The sequence below is a fragment of the Tupaia chinensis genome, unplaced genomic scaffold (assembly GCF_000334495.1).
Source record: "Tupaia chinensis unplaced genomic scaffold, TupChi_1.0 Scaffold144529_1, whole genome shotgun sequence".
Classification (NCBI taxonomy): domain Eukaryota; kingdom Metazoa; phylum Chordata; class Mammalia; order Scandentia; family Tupaiidae; genus Tupaia; species Tupaia belangeri.
Genome location: NW_006204388.1, coordinates 4,105,482 through 4,121,878, shown reverse-complemented (window position 1 = coordinate 4,121,878; position 16,397 = coordinate 4,105,482). Strand labels below are relative to the sequence as shown.

General features: G+C 42.0%; 1 long non-coding RNA gene across 1 annotated transcript in view; it reads left to right on the top strand.

Moving 5' to 3' along the window:
- LOC102468181 (uncharacterized) overlaps nt 1-15,557 on the top strand; it is a 19,342-nt gene extending 3,785 nt beyond the window's left edge. The window contains exons 2-3 of the long non-coding RNA XR_337180.3: nt 11,519-11,598; nt 15,123-15,557. This is a non-coding gene — a long non-coding RNA (uncharacterized LOC102468181). The remainder of the gene's footprint in view (nt 1-11,518; nt 11,599-15,122) is intronic.
- The last annotated feature ends 840 nt before the right edge of the window (nt 15,558-16,397 follow it).

Genomic DNA, 16,397 nt, shown 5'->3' with positions numbered 1-16,397 from the left:
CCAGGACGCAAACCACAGTTGACTACGTGGGAGTCCAGCGACATAGCCATTATGCTAACTGCTGGTCCCAGTCCCCTTTTTTAATAAAAAAATCACAGCATCACAAAGAAGTATTCCAATGTTTTGTGTGAGGTGTCACTTCATGACAGCCATGCTTAAGAGTTCTCTATGTATAGCTCTATTGTGCTACTTGGTTCGCTACATAAACTCGAGCAAGTTACTTAACTCCCGTGAAATGAAAAAAAAAAATTTTTTTTTTATTAGAGGGTGCATACACTCACCAAGAGAAAGACAGGGAGAGAGAAAAAGTGAAAAAGCACCCCCCCATGGGGGAAGGCCACATCTTAATTTCTTCTCTTCCATTCTCCCATTGGGCTTTTGGACATGCAATCGTACCCAGCATGTTTTTCAAGCTGCTGGGTCTGGGATTCAGACTGTATATGGCCATGTGGGATTTAGCTACCTTAACCACCAAATGGCTGGCTGGCCTTTTCTTCCTTTTTCTCTCCCTCTCTTTCTTTCTCCTTTTCTTGAACAAATACTTTTTGAGCACCGGCAATGTACAACTCATTGTTCTGGAAATAAACACTGCAGCAGTGAGCAATGCTTTTCTTATGTTCCTAATGATCTAGTTGAATAGAAAATACAAGTAAATCAATAAATTCTAGGGTTTGAATATCTGTCCCCTCCAATCTCAAGTTGAAAAAAATGTCTATTGCCAGAAGGCGTGTGTGCTCACCCCAGAGAGAAAGAGAGAGAGAGACAGAACATCCCAGTGGGGCATGGCTACACCACAATTATTTTTCCCTCCATTCTTGCTTCCCATCAATATTTTGGGCACACATGTACACACACCTGGCATGTTTTTCAAGCTGCTGAGGCTGGGATGCAACCTATAGTCTTCCATGTGAATCCAAGTCTCTTTTGTTTGTTTTGTTTTTGTCTTTTAGTTTTTTGTTATAGGACATGCACACTCACTAAAGAAGGCGGTGTGTGAGAAATCCCCTTCCCTGCCTCTATCAGAGATGGTCATACCACCATCCCTTCTCTATTCTCCTCTTGGGATCTTGGGCACGCATGTACACATACCTGGCATGATTTTCAAGCCACCCAGTTCAGGATCAAAATGCACAGTCAGCCATGTGGCATGTAGCACCTTATCTTTCACGCCACCTGCTGGCCCTAAGATCCAGGTTTCTTAACCCCTGAGCTATGGGGCCAGCCCTCATGTTGAAACTTCATTTCTTTTTCTTTTTTTGGAGACGTTTTTGCTATAGGGCGTGTGTACTCACCAGAAATACAGAGAGAGGTGGAGACAGAAAGCAAGATATGACCCCCTGGGGGGATGGCCACACCGCAATCCATTCTCCTCCATTCTCCTCTCGGGATCTTGGGCACACATGCACACATGCTGGCGTGAGTTTAAGCCACTGGATCCGGGACTTGAACCACGTTCAACTACTTGGAAGTCCAGTGACATAACCATTACACCAACTGCTGGTCCCATTTTTTTTTTTTAATGATGCGTATTGAGAGAGACAGAGAGAGAGATGGACTCAATGCCGCAATCCTCTTGCCTCCACAGGTTTTTGCCATCGGGCAGGTGCCACCACGCCCAACACACAACTGTATTGCTTGAAAAACACAGTGGGCAGGACCAGCAGGGAGGGTAAGGGCTATGTCTCTGGACTCCCATGTAGTGGACTGCAGTTTGAGTCCCAGACCCAGCGGCTTAAACTCATGTCAGGAATGTGTGGGTGTGTACCAAAAATCCCCAGAGGAGAATGGAGGAGACAGGATTGCTGCATGGCCATCTTCCCTGGGGATGAGTTCTTACTTTCTGTCTCTTTTTCTCTCTCTGTCTCTCTGGTGAGCTTATGCATCCTATAGCAAACATCTCTCTCTAAAAAAAGAGGAAAAAATAAAAAGAAGTGGGATCTTTTTTAAAGGTGATCAAGCCACAAGCGTTTCACCTCATGCATAGTTTAATTCCTTTATCACAAGAGAGGTAAAGTATACAGTATCAGGTTTGTTTCTATCTAACTATCTATCTATCTATATTGATCCTCTATCTATTATCTATCTAGTTTATTTGTTCATTGGTTTGCTATAGGATGTATGCACTTGTCAGAGAGAGACAGAGAGTGAGAGAGGGAAAGCGAGAGATTACCTTCTGGGGGGATGGCTATAGCACAATTGCTACATTTTCCTCTCAGGATTTTGGGCATATACATACACATGTCTGGCATGATTTTCACGCTGCCAGAAATGGGATTTGAACTGCACAGTCAGCCATGTAGGATCCAGTTGCCTTAAGCACCATATTATCAGCTGGTCCTCAGGTTCATTATAAAAGGATGAGTTTGATCCCCCCCCCTTCTTCTTCCCTCTCATCTTCTGTTTGTTCTTCTGCTCTTCTGCCACTACATGATGACACATAAAGCCCCTTACTGGATTCTAGAACTTTGATATTGATTTTCTTAACCTCCAACACTGTGAGCCAATAAATTCCTGTTCATTATAAATTACCCAGTCTCAGATATTCTGTTACAACTTCACAAAATGGACTCAGACAATAAACATGGCTATTGGGTGGTATGTGCAATGAGCAAAACAGGGTACGATTTATGAGGGAAGCTATTTTGAAGGGATTGTCAAGGAAGAGTCCTCCAAAATGGTAACAATTGGGCTGAGATGTGAACTAAACATAGGGAAGGTTACAGGTGTTTGGAATAGCAGGTACAACAACTCTAGGTGGGAGGTATGCCTGGGCTGAATATTTTAGGGGAGAATGAGAAACCTAAAGTGACTGGACCATTCAGTCCATGAGAAGTAATAAGGTGATCTGATGTTTATGGGAACGAATCTATTTCCAGGTTGTTTTGACATGTGATTTGACTATGTGTTTAAGAACTGACTTCTCGGACCGTAGGAAGATGGGTATGAGTTTACAAGGCAGTGTGTGTGAAGTGCTTAGCCCAGTGTCTATCAATAGACTGTACTCAGGGGTAGCATTTGTTATTGTGCTATTAGTGAATCTGATATACCATTACTTCGTTCTGTATTGATGTGATAGAGTATCTGTCAGGGACCAAGGAAATGGCGAGAGAAAACCAACATTTCTTGAGTCCTTACTCTGTGCCAGGTCTACACATGTTTAGCCCAGATACAATATAGAACAAAGCAGTATGTTTTAAGGAAGGGAAACAATGGCGTCTGATCCCAAAATAGATCCTCCATCCTGTGCAGTCTTGTCATGGTGCCCAGAATTGGCCACAACATCAAGCTGAGGTCAATGCTGAAGTCTACATTTTAATCTGGGATGGTAATATCAGGCCTTATTCAACCACTTTCACTGTGATGTGATCTCATGGATCAGATGAACTAACAGACTCCATTGGCTCTGGAGTCTGATGGCCTGGGGTCAAAGTCCTGCTCATCCCGTGAATAGCTGTGTGGCTTTGGGCAAGGTACTTAGCTTCTGTGTGCCTCAGGTTTCTCACCTGTACTTTAGAGATGCCAGTGATAGCTATCTCTCAGGGCTTATGTGAGCTAATATGAGGTAATGCATGTCAATTCTTTATCAGACATAAATGTGTTATTTGCACAGTTGAGTTAATTAATGAGACAACCAGAAAAGCTTTGAAGCTTAGAACATAGGATTGGTATATTTCCAGGGGAAAGCAAAGGACCAAAAACGTTATGGTGCACAGAAAAAGGTGGATGCAAGTATAAGCCGTAATTATCTTGGAAAGGAGGAGAAAGCCTCTCTTTTGAAGTCTCAAAGAATGGAGACAGAGAAGATGTTAGAGGAGTTACAAAGACATGTCCTATCTGCTTCTCAAGTTTACAGGAGACCTTTTCTGTCAAACGAGCGTCTTCATACTTACACAGCTGGGTATGGGACAGACTTTGATTCTCTGAAGGAAGACAATCTCTATCACACTATATAGCTATACACTGCTCTAAGCCAACCTGATGAAATTAGGTTAAAAAGATTAAAAATGGGGTCACTATTACAAAAAGAGCCTTTAGACCTCATCTTATTTTTTGTAAAGAATTATTTTATTTAACTTTATTTATTTTTAATTTGACCACAGAGGAACAGAGTGAGAGAGTGAGAGAAAGAGAGAAAGAAAGAGAAAGTGAGAAAGCAAGCCGCCAGGTCCGGGACTCGAACTATGGTCAGCCATATGGGAGTCTAGGTCCCTTAAGCACCACACCACCTGCCATGCCCCTAGACCTCATCTTTTTAAATCCCATCCATTGAACAAATGAGGACCTTCTTGCCCAGAGTAGTTCAAAGACTTACTTTAGTCACACTGATAGTTAATGACATGGCAGGATTCAGACCCAGCCTGCCTGATCTCCTAAATTGGTGTTAGTTCAACCCTCCCTTACTACCTCATCCTAAAAGGTAAAATAATAAATTAGCTTATCAAAACTTGTCATAATAGAATTCTTTTAAATGGTTAGTTACCTTAGAGCAGAACTGTCCATTAGAAATAAAAGCCATAGAGTAATTTAAATTTTTTCTAATAGCTACATTTGAAAAAAGTAAAAAGAAGCGGGTAAAATTAACTTTAATAATATATTTTAATTCAATCTATCCAAAATATAATTTTTAAAAAATTTGTCAAGAGCATGTATGCTTGCTAGAAAGAGACAGAGAGACAAAGAGTGGGAGATGGAGAAAGTGGGGTATGGTCCTGCTGCAATCTTGGGATTTTGAACACACATGCACATGTGCTCACTGTGTTTTTCAAGCCACCGGAGCCAGGATTCATATCGCATGGTCAGCTACGTGGAAGCTGTCTCCCTTTACCATCAGGCCATGGGGCTGGCCCCCAAATATCATTTTAATCTAAAAATATTATTGAGATATTTTACATTATTTTTGCATATAATGTCTTCAAAATCTGGTGCTTATTTTATGTTTACAGAATGTGGCATTTTGGACTAGCCACGTTTTAAATGTTCATTAGGCACAGGTGGCTAGTGGCGTTTGGACAGGGTTGTCCTAAAACATTTCAATGTTCTAAGTTCAATTGATTTAATATAGTTTAATTTTTTTTTTTTTAGAGAGAGATTTTTTGCTATAGAGTATGTATGTTCACCATTAAGACAGAGAGAGACAGATACAGAAAGCTAGAAATCACTCCCTAGGGGGAATGGCCACACCGCAATCCTTTCTCCTCCATTCCCCTCACCAGATTTTGGGCACGCATGCGCATACATATGACTTGAGTTTGAAGCCATCGGGTCCAGGACTCAAACCATGGTTAGCCATGTGGGAGTCCAATGATGTAACCATCTGCTGGTCTCAGTATAGCTTAATTTTGAAAAATAGTTTTAATTGAAAATAGATTTAAGATGATTTTTGGCTTAATGGTCTCAGTATAGCTTAATTTTGAAAAATAGGTTTAATTAAAAATAGATTTAAAATATGATTTTTGGCTTACTTTTTAAATTTCCCACTTAAGCTTAACTTTCTTTCTTTCCTTTTTTTTTTTTTTTTTTTGGTACAGGGCGCATCAGCTTGCCAGAAAGACAGAGAGACAGAGAGACAGAAAGCAAGAAATCACCCCCTGGCAGGGGGGATGGCCACACCGCAGTCCCTTCTCCATTTTCCTCTTGGCATCTTGGGCACACACACATGCTCCCGGCGTGAGTTTAACCCACTGGGTCCAGCATTCGGACCGCGGTTGACTATAGGGAAGTCCAGCGATATAGCCATTACGCCAACTGCTGGTCCCTTGAACTTCACTTTCTAAAAGCATATGCATTACATAACATAAAATGAGGAGCAAATGACTATGTTTCATTTATAACTTAGTAATTTCTTCATTTACTCAGCAAAAACACTTCTTGAGCACTTCCTACATGCCAAGTACTGGGGACATAAAAGTGAACATGACAGATAATGTCCTTACCCTTAGCAAGCTTCTATTCTAAGGGAAGAGAAAGACAATAAACAAGCAAACTAATAGTAAAGCAAGGGGACAGCTTGGTGGTTAAGGATACTGGACTTCTACATGGCCGACCACAGTTCAAGTCCCAGACCTACCCCCACCATCCCTCTCTGGCCAGATTATAAATAAATAAGTAAAATTAAATCAAATAATTCTTTAAAAAATAATAAAGCAAGAGAATTTCAGGTAGGTGTAAGTGCTGAGGAGATCATAAAGCCAAGTCACATAATCAGAGTAAACTGTGAGAAAGAAGCCTCTAATTTTAGTTTGGGTGGTCTGAGGAGGTGTTATTTGAACTGAGCCAAAAGATAAGGAAGAGCCAGTCATAAAAATATTTCATTATGAGCACTTTTAGGAGTGGAAACAGCTGGTAAAAAGATGTTTGAACATGGTTAAAAAAATTCTAACTTAAGTCTTTGAAAGTTCTCACTGTGAAGGCAGATGATTCAAATGCTCTAGCAAGAACTTTGGATCTGTACACTGCAGGAGGATGAATGGTAGAGGAAGCTAAGCCTTGAGACAGGCTATATAAGGAGTTCAGACAAAGGGACAAGGGAAATGGATAAACATGGAAGAGGGTAGAATCAGGAAGTTCAGAGAATAAGAAATACAACTAGAAAAACAAACTAGTGAGGAAAATGTTTGCCAAAGAAGGATTAAAAAATAGCTCTCTTGCCATGATGGCAAAACATAGGCTTTCTCATATATTGTTGGAGGCAATGTAAATTAGCAAAATCACTTGAAAAAGTAATGTGGTGACATAGTCAAAGAACCTTTAAAGTGTTTATTGTCTTTGACTTGATAGTTTAATTTATATACCCTTTAAATTTTTTTTTTTCTTTTTGGCTAGAGGTCACTTGTGCTGGCCAGGGAGAGAGAGGTAGAGTGAGCACATTCCTCCATGGGGATGGTTTTGCTGCAATCCCCTCACCTCCTTGCCAGAAAGACAGAGAGACAGAGAGACAGAAAGCAAGAAATCACCCCCTGGCAGGGGGGATGGCCACACCGCAGTCCCTTCTCCATTTTCCTCTTGGCATCTTGGGCACACACACATGCTCCCGGCGTGAGTTTAACCCACTGGGTCCAGCATTCGGACCGCGGTTGACTATAGGGAAGTCCAGCGATATAGCCATTACGCCAACTGCTGGTCCCTTGAACTTCACTTTCTAAAAGCATATGCATTACATAACATAAAATGAGGAGCAAATGACTATGTTTCATTTATAACTTAGTAATTTCTTCATTTACTCAGCAAAAACACTTCTTGAGCACTTCCTACATGCCAAGTACTGGGGACATAAAAGTGAACATGACAGATAATGTCCTTACCCTTAGCAAGCTTCTATTCTAAGGGAAGAGAAAGACAATAAACAAGCAAACTAATAGTAAAGCAAGGGGACAGCTTGGTGGTTAAGGATACTGGACTTCTACATGGCCGACCACAGTTCAAGTCCCAGACCTACCCCCACCATCCCTCTCTGGCCAGATTATAAATAAATAAGTAAAATTAAATCAAATAATTCTTTAAAAAATAATAAAGCAAGAGAATTTCAGGTAGGTGTAAGTGCTGAGGAGATCATAAAGCCAAGTCACATAATCAGAGTAAACTGTGAGAAAGAAGCCTCTAATTTTAGTTTGGGTGGTCTGAGGAGGTGTTATTTGAACTGAGCCAAAAGATAAGGAAGAGCCAGTCATAAAAATATTTCATTATGAGCACTTTTAGGAGTGGAAACAGCTGGTAAAAAGATGTTTGAACATGGTTAAAAAAATTCTAACTTAAGTCTTTGAAAGTTCTCACTGTGAAGGCAGATGATTCAAATGCTCTAGCAAGAACTTTGGATCTGTACACTGCAGGAGGATGAATGGTAGAGGAAGCTAAGCCTTGAGACAGGCTATATAAGGAGTTCAGACAAAGGGACAAGGGAAATGGATAAACATGGAAGAGGGTAGAATCAGGAAGTTCAGAGAATAAGAAATACAACTAGAAAAACAAACTAGTGAGGAAAATGTTTGCCAAAGAAGGATTAAAAAATAGCTCTCTTGCCATGATGGCAAAACATAGGCTTTCTCATATATTGTTGGAGGCAATGTAAATTAGCAAAATCACTTGAAAAAGTAATGTGGTGACATAGTCAAAGAACCTTTAAAGTGTTTATTGTCTTTGACTTGATAGTTTAATTTATATACCCTTTAAATTTTTTTTTTTCTTTTTGGCTAGAGGTCACTTGTGCTGGCCAGGGAGAGAGAGGTAGAGTGAGCACATTCCTCCATGGGGATGGTTTTGCTGCAATCCCCTCACCTCCATTTCTCCTTTTGGGATTTTGGGCATACATGCACACACTCCTGCTGTGTTTTTCAAGCCTCTAGGTCTAGAACTTGAATTGCACAGTTGGTCATGTGGGGTCCTGCTGCCTCAATCACCACACTATTGGCTGGTCATTAGATACACTTTTATAGATTTTGCTAGGTTTTATTGATTTATATGAATAAGTTAATTCTAGATGTAGTCTTTACACAATTTATTGTAACAGCTCCAAAGTTGGAAAAATAAAAATTATTTCAAGTTGAAGGCATAGTTTATAGCCATTAAAAAAGACATTTCATCCACATGCAAAAGAATGCAATTGGACCCCTTCACACTATACATAAAAATTAACTCGAAATGGATCATAGACCTAAATGTAAAACCTAGAACTATAAACCTTTAAAAAGAAAATATAGGAGTAAATGTTTGTGATCTTGGGTTAGGCAAAACCTTCTAAGCTGTAATACCAAAAGCACAAGCAACAACAAAAATAGATAATTTTGACTTTATCAAAGTTACTAACATTTGTGCTTCAAAGAATACAGCTATAGTTTGTATATCCTTCCAAAATTCATGTCTTGGGACTTCACTGTATTGTAGAGGTGTTAGATGAAAACTTAACAGTTCATGGTATCCTGGGGTAGGATCTTTGTGTTTAAGAGGATCATTAGTGCAGTGCCCCTTTGACTGAGTTCTAGTGGGTTTATAAGAGGAGATAGGGGAACCAGCAGTTAGCATAATGGCTATGTCTCTGGACTCCCACATAGTCGACCGCGGTTCGCATCCCAGACCCAGTGGCTTAAAACTCATGCCGGGTGTGTGTGCGTGCATGCCCAGGATCCTGAGAGGAGAATGGAGGAGAAGGGATTGCAGTGTGACCATCCCCCCTGGGCGGGGGGTGATTTCTCGCTTTCTGTCTCTATGTCTCTCTCTGTCTGTCTGGCGAGCGCATGCGCCCTATAGCGAAAACCTCTCCCCCCAAAAAAAGAGGAGATGGGTGGATAGGACAGGCAAAAACTCCTAGACAGCTCTAGACTCAAGATTCTGCCTGCCTCCGTTTTGCAATGCCTTTGGACCTTCTACATGGCCAGAACCATGAGTGCAATAAACCTCTATTCTTTTAAATTCACTGTCTCAGGTATTTCTGTTAACAGCACCACAATGGACTGAGACAAACACCATCAAAAAAAGTGAAAAGACAATTCATGGAATTGGAAAAAGTATTTGCAAAGTATCTAATAATGGATTTGCATCCATAAAATATATATTTTAAAAACCTTTTACAACTCAAAAATAGAAAGAAACTAATCTAAGTAGCATGGGCAAAAATTCTGAATGGACATTTCACCAAAGTAAGCACCCTATAGCAGAAATCTCTCTTAAACACACACACACACACACACACACACACACACACACACATTGAAATACTATTTCACATCTACTAGCATGGCTATACTAGAAAATTCAGATAATGAGTTCTGATAACTATGTGAAAAATTAGAGCTCTTGTATACCACTGGTGGAAGTGTAAAATGGTGCATGCAATCACTTTGGAAAGCAGTATGGCAATTCCACAAATGGCATAATGTTTACATTGCCAGACTCCCACGTAGCCGACCAGTTTGAGTCGCAGACCCAATGGCTTCAAAATTTATGCTGGGTGCGTGTGCCTGCAGGCCCAAAATCACAGGAAAAGAATGGAGGAGAAGAGATTGCAGCATGACCATCCCCTCCTGCAGGGTAATTTCTGAAGAATGGATTCTGTCTCTCTCTCTCTCCAGCAAGCACATGTGCCCTATAGCAAAACAAACAAACAAACAAAAAAGTGGAAACAAACCCAGATGTCTCTCAGTTGATGAATGGATAAATAAAATGTAATGTATGCACATAATAGAGTATTACTTGGCAATGAAAAAGAGTGTAATACTGATATATGCTACAACATGAATGAGCTTTGAAAAAAAATTATGCTATGCGAAAGAAACCAGTCACAATAAGCACATACTAGAGAGCTGGACAGTGGCACAGCAGTAAAACACATCTCTCTGCAAGGCAGACACACAGGGTGAGGTTCTAAGCTTACATCTAGACACCTCACTGAATATGCTGGGCATGTGCATGCCCATGATCCAGGACTGGTGAGGCCAGTGGTATCCACGATGCCAAGACCCCTTGTTGGGGGAGCTGTCTGCTCCTTGCTCATGGAATAAATAAATAAATAAATAAATAAATAAATAAATAAATAAATAAATAAACTTTAAAAATAAAACTACTAATATTACTCCACTTACACAAAATGCCTAGAATAAGCAAAGCTATGAGACAGGAAGTACCTTAGTGGTTGCCTAGGGTCTAGAATAAGGTGGGGGAAGAAACGGGCAGTGATTACTCATGAGTATGAGGTTTACTTAGGGATAATGAAATTGTTCTAAAATCGGGGATGTTTGCACCACTTTGTTTTTATACTAAGACTGTTGAAGTGTTCACTTTAAATGGGTGAGTTCTACTGTATGTAAATGATACCTCAATAAAACCGTTAAAATATATTTGTGTGAAGTATATACTAATTAAAGTGATGTCCATAATATGCATGGAAGATTCAGAGTTGAATATTATAAATTATGTTTATTTGGAAAAGAGATAAGAAGCTCTGACATACACTGCGGCAAAAAATCCACTAAAGTTTATGCAGATTGCTTTTAGATGATAGACCACGGTTGATGTTTTTTTCCCTTTGATGAGCAGGTCTTTTATAATGGGGGAAATATTTTTTTAATGAAAGAAATGAGGATCCCTTATTTCCAAAACAGTCTTTGGGCATAATCTTCATTAAATATGACCCAACAAAAAGCAACTGAAGGGAGTTTCCAACTGTCATTCTACAGAGAACAAAGTCTGATTGAGACCAAAGATGACATTTTCTTTTCTTTTCTTTTTGAGAGGTTTTTGATATAGGGCACGTGTGCTCGCTGGAAAGACAGAGACAGAGAGACGGAAAGCGAGAAATCACCCCGCTTCCCAGGGGATGGCCATGCCTCAATCCCTTCTCCTCCATTCTCCTCTCGGGATCTTGGGCACGCACATACATGTGCCCGGCATGAGTTTATGCCACCAGGTCTGAGACTCGAACCATGGTCGACTACATGGGAGTCCAGCGACATAGCCATTACGCTAACTGCTGGTCCCAAGATGACATTTTCTGTAACCCTTCCTACCTTCTGTTCCTCCACCTCCCTAGATCCAAAAAGGAAAATAATTCAGAAAGTCAGCGCCAGTGAGACCCGGAGATGCTTACATCTGGCAGCCTCATGCCTGAAGGTGAGAGACAGACAATAATCACACGGATTCAAACAGTGAAAATGGAATGAGGGGTGCGTTTCCCCTCTGGGGATGATGAAGGGCCTGTGCCAAATGCAAGGCAAGGTTTCACTCTTTTTTCCATAGATGTATCTCTACTGGGAAAACCAGCTTTTCCTTCTCACCTCCACAGAGAAGAAGCCAGCACAAGGCTCACATCCCTGGACAGGGTTACCCTTCCCAGCTGGCCTCACTGTGGCCCAGCTGGTTATCCATCTCTATTTCAGAGGAACAGATTAGATAAAATCCTAGTCTCATTTTGGAAAGCCCCTTTCCTTTGCTCTCCCAAACAAAATTAGTTAGAAACAGGTTAATCTGACATTTTCCTCTGAGCAGCGTGTTCATTTGGGAGCGGGCCCTCATGGACAGCCCTGAGGCTGCCCTCTCGGAGTCCAGTGCCTCCCCGATGCTGACGATCCGAAGTGCATGTGGAGGTAGTAGGTGGGGATGGACAGAGGTCTGGGGGCTGGTTGTCTGGGGAGTGGTTGAAGGACCTGGGGCTGCTTAGCCTGAAGATGAGAAAACTCAGGGAGATCCTGAGAGTTGTCTCAATGAGCTGCGTACATGAAAAGGTTTCTTTATATGGAAAAGGAATGTCTCCGAGAAAAATTGGAACTAATATGGAGAAGTTGCAAGGAGGCAGATTGCCATGATACCAGAGAGATTAAAAAAAAAAAAAATAGGCCAGCTGGTGACATGGCGGTGAAGGTGGCTGGGTCCCACATGGGTGGCTGCCTGGTTTGAGTCCTGGACGTGGTAGCTTAAAAAACACACACACCAGGCATGTGTGTGTGCGTGCCCTAAATCTTGAGAGGAGAATGGAGGAGAAGGAATTGCAGCGTGACCATCCCCTCTGGGAGTGATTTATCACTCCCCCTGCCCCGTCTCTGGTAAGAACGTTACAGTAAATTTAAAAAAAAAAAAATAACATTTTTATGAGAGGCAGAGAGAGAAAGAGATGGAGGAAGGGAGAGAAGATATTATTGACCCAATAATGTGTACTGCTGTGTCTCAGTCCTCTCCCAGCTTCTCAGGAGGGATGACAAGCATGCGCCACCATGCCCAGCATGTTCAGTGGGAACTGAAGCTGAGCCTCCGGTATGGCCTTGGCCACTACATAGTCGCACACTCCTGCTTTGTGCCACTAACGCTGGGCTGAAAGAAATGTTAATAACTAGAATTTTTCAGTATATGACAGTTGAGAAGGTGAGTGCCATCTCGGGCAGTATGTATAACAAGTTTGTTTCAGGCATCAACCTCAGAAGGTAAACCTTTTTTTGTAGAAATATTTTTGCTATCGGGTATGTGACTTAATGGAGAGACAGAGAGAAATCACCCCCCAAGGGGGATGGCCACGCTGCAATCCCTTCTCTTCCATTCTCCTCTCAGGATTTTGGGCACACTCACACAGGCACCTGACATGAGTTTTAAGCCACTGGGTCTCGAACTGCAGTCAACTATGTGGCAGTCCAGCTATGTAACCATTGTACCATCCGCTGGTCCTGGTAAAACATTTTTTCAACAGTTCCTTGGTGCTTATGTGTCAGGTTTGTGAAAGTACTTTTCATACACTAATTCTCAGAATACTCACAACAACCTTCTGAAATAAGCATATTATTTCCAATTTGTGAATGAGGAAAAATAAAACTCAGAGATGTTCAGTAGCTTGCTGAGAGCCACAGTGGGACTCCAACCTGGGTCATCTGGCTCTTAAATCTATGCTTTTATCTACTTTGGGTCGGTTTCCCTTTAGATTAATATCCAAGATACAATGGTAGGCCCCAACGCATCAGCTTACAGGGCGGTCTCTTGGCCTAGAGATGCCTCGGTCTTCAGGCATCCACGGATTGCTCATCTATACCTATGCCCTCCTGGAGAAAGCACCAGCCCCTGCCAAGCTCCATGGCCTCCCTCAGAGATTTCTGTGCCATTGGCACCATTCAGGTGGCCTCGCTGCTTTCTCTGCCAGCCATACTCATGTGAGGAGACCAACATGTATACCAGGGTGGCTCCCTGCAGCATGCCCCTAACCCCGAGGTCTCAGGGACCTGTGTGTTGCTGGGTTCTCAGCAAAGTTGTGTGGAGAATGGTTCCATTTCATGCCACAGTTTGTCATTTGAGACCCCAAATTAATACTTTTGTCCAGGGTCCCCCATGTCTCAACAGTAAAATGTCCCTCTCAGCTACTGGTCCTCATCTCCCTGGGTACAGACTTTCAAAGACAGTCCTGTAGTAGCAGTTGGGCCATGTGACATACTATCCCCCTCAGTCCCCATTTTTTACCTCTTTTTTAACTGTGACTTATCTCCTGGACAACCAAAATAACTAAAACAGAAACTCTTCTCTTTTCCCCTAGTCACAGCACACAGAATCACCACAAACCAGGCAGAGAGAAGAAATATTGCCTTGATTCTCCCTAGTCTCTGCCTAGACAAAAAAGAGCTGTGACATTCATAGCAGAGACAGAGTAATTTCTTTCTTCTGAGACACACACACACACACACACACACACACACACACACAAGGAGAAAAGTTGGGGGCACCTCCGGGAGGGTCTTGACACTGTGATGCACCTCCGCTTCAGCCAGTGCCAGGTCATGGGCACGTGTGTGCCCAGAGTGCTTAGTGAGGTCTTCGAACATGAACCTGGACTCTTCCCATGCTGGTCAGCCTCAGAACCTTGCATTAGTGCCGTGCCACTGCCTTCTCCTTCCAGCTTCCTTTATCTGGCTAACTTTTTCTCAGCTTTCCGCAATCCCTTCTCTTCCACTCTCCTCTCAGGATTTGGGGCGTGCAGGCCTGGTCTAATCATGGGATTCTGTTGAGTATTTTCCTCTCCACTGGACTCCGAGTTCTTCAAGAGTAAAGACTGTGTATTTATTTTCTAACCTCGGAGGAATATTTATTTACCGATCCAATGATTTATTTGGTGCTTCTCATTGGCCAGGCCATTTTCTTATATTGAAGTATGCAGAACAAAAAACTGACTCCTTGCCCTCAGGCTGTTCCAGGGCAGAAACAGGAAAGCAAACTGATATCATATGTGATGTTACGTATGTATGCTAAAGCCTCATGGGCATATTTCTTATAAACATACGGTGTTTCCCCCCCAAAAAATATCAATAGCATTTACTATGTGTCAGACACTGTTGTAATCACTTAAATCTATTATAATTGACTTCCTCTTTACATAGCCCTACATGGCAGGTGCTACAACTATTTCCACTCTATAGAAGGATATAGAGACCCAGAGAGGTCGTGCCACTTACACAGGGTCACAGAGCTAAAGAACATCAAATCAATTTCAAATGAACCATTTAGTTGACTCATTAATCCCTAGTCTCAGGAAGAACAGAAGTCTAAGGAATTGGGATGAGGTTTCTTTTTCTCTTTGAACACTAAGTGGATGGTTTCTGTCAAGCTGGAAATTCCTGCTCTAGAGGCTTTCTGATGACTTGTACTAATGCTTGGCATTTTATTTCCAGGGATTGCCTTCTGGGAGATTCTGCTGTCCTAATGATCGTGTGAGTGCCTGTTTTCCTCGCTGAATTGCACCATTCGCCCCTTTGAAGTCATCCTGAGGAGTCAGCTTTACTTTCCCTGCACTTCCCGGGGGAAGGGCACATTCAACTCATGACTCTGCTGCCCACAACTGCGTTTTGATATTTTTTTCTTGCCAAGGTCAGTAAGGCTATGGATTGTCCACAGCTGGGATGTGGGATGGGGCCGGAGTAACTCTGCTGTCACTCGTCTCCAGCTATGATCTCAGCTGCGGATTAATTCGTTTGCACCTTGAGTGTCATTAAATGAATTGGTTTAAAGAAACCTTTTACACAGTGGTTAATGATGCTTGTTCGACCTTTATAAGTACCTTTGCCCCCTGTGATATGAATCACCTAATTCCATTCTGGTTTCCTTTCTAGGAATAAAGACTTTGCATCTCCAAAGCTGGCCCTTTTTAAAAAAACACGTAAATGCGTGTTCTGAGCCACTTGTCTGTTCTGTCCCAATCACTCCTTTGTTCTGTTCCAATCACTCATCCTCCCAAAGGATGTGTGTGTGAGGGGTGGGACAGGCGCTGAAAGCAGGTATGGCCCTTGCCTTAGCTCAGCAATTCCCTTTAAAGGAAAGGGTGTGGGGTTAATGTGAGGAGGAGGAGGTGTCCAAGTCGGTGGGAGAGGGAACGACCAGTGTATTCATTTACGTTTCCTCCATATTCGTGCATGCATTCAGCAAGTACTGACAGAACCAGTTCTGTTCCAGACCTCGGTTATAATCAGGCCCTGGAATTTATAGTAACTGAGAAGACAGACACAGTTCCTGCCTTCCTGGAGCAGAGAGGAAGACTGGAAAGCAAGTAACAAATAAAATGGCAACCAATTATGGTAAGCACTGAGAGGAAATAAAGAATTAGCTACCATAGAAAATAATTGACAGTGGGGGATGACACAGGACATGTATTTATTTATTCAAATCTAGTATTTTCATTCAAAGTTTATCTATTGCTTGCTAAAATTTTTTTAAAAAATTTTTTGCCAGAGGGCACATGAGCTTGCCAGAGAGAGAGACAGAGAGGGAGAGGGGGAAAGCACTCCCCCAGTGGAACATGGTCATGCCGCAATCCCTTCTCTATATCTCCATCCTGTTGGGAGCTGGGGCACGCACATATATGTGCTCAATGTATTTTTTATTTTTTTACAAGAGATTCTTGCCATAGGGCATGTGTTCTCACCAGAGAGGCAGAGAAACAGAAAGCAAGA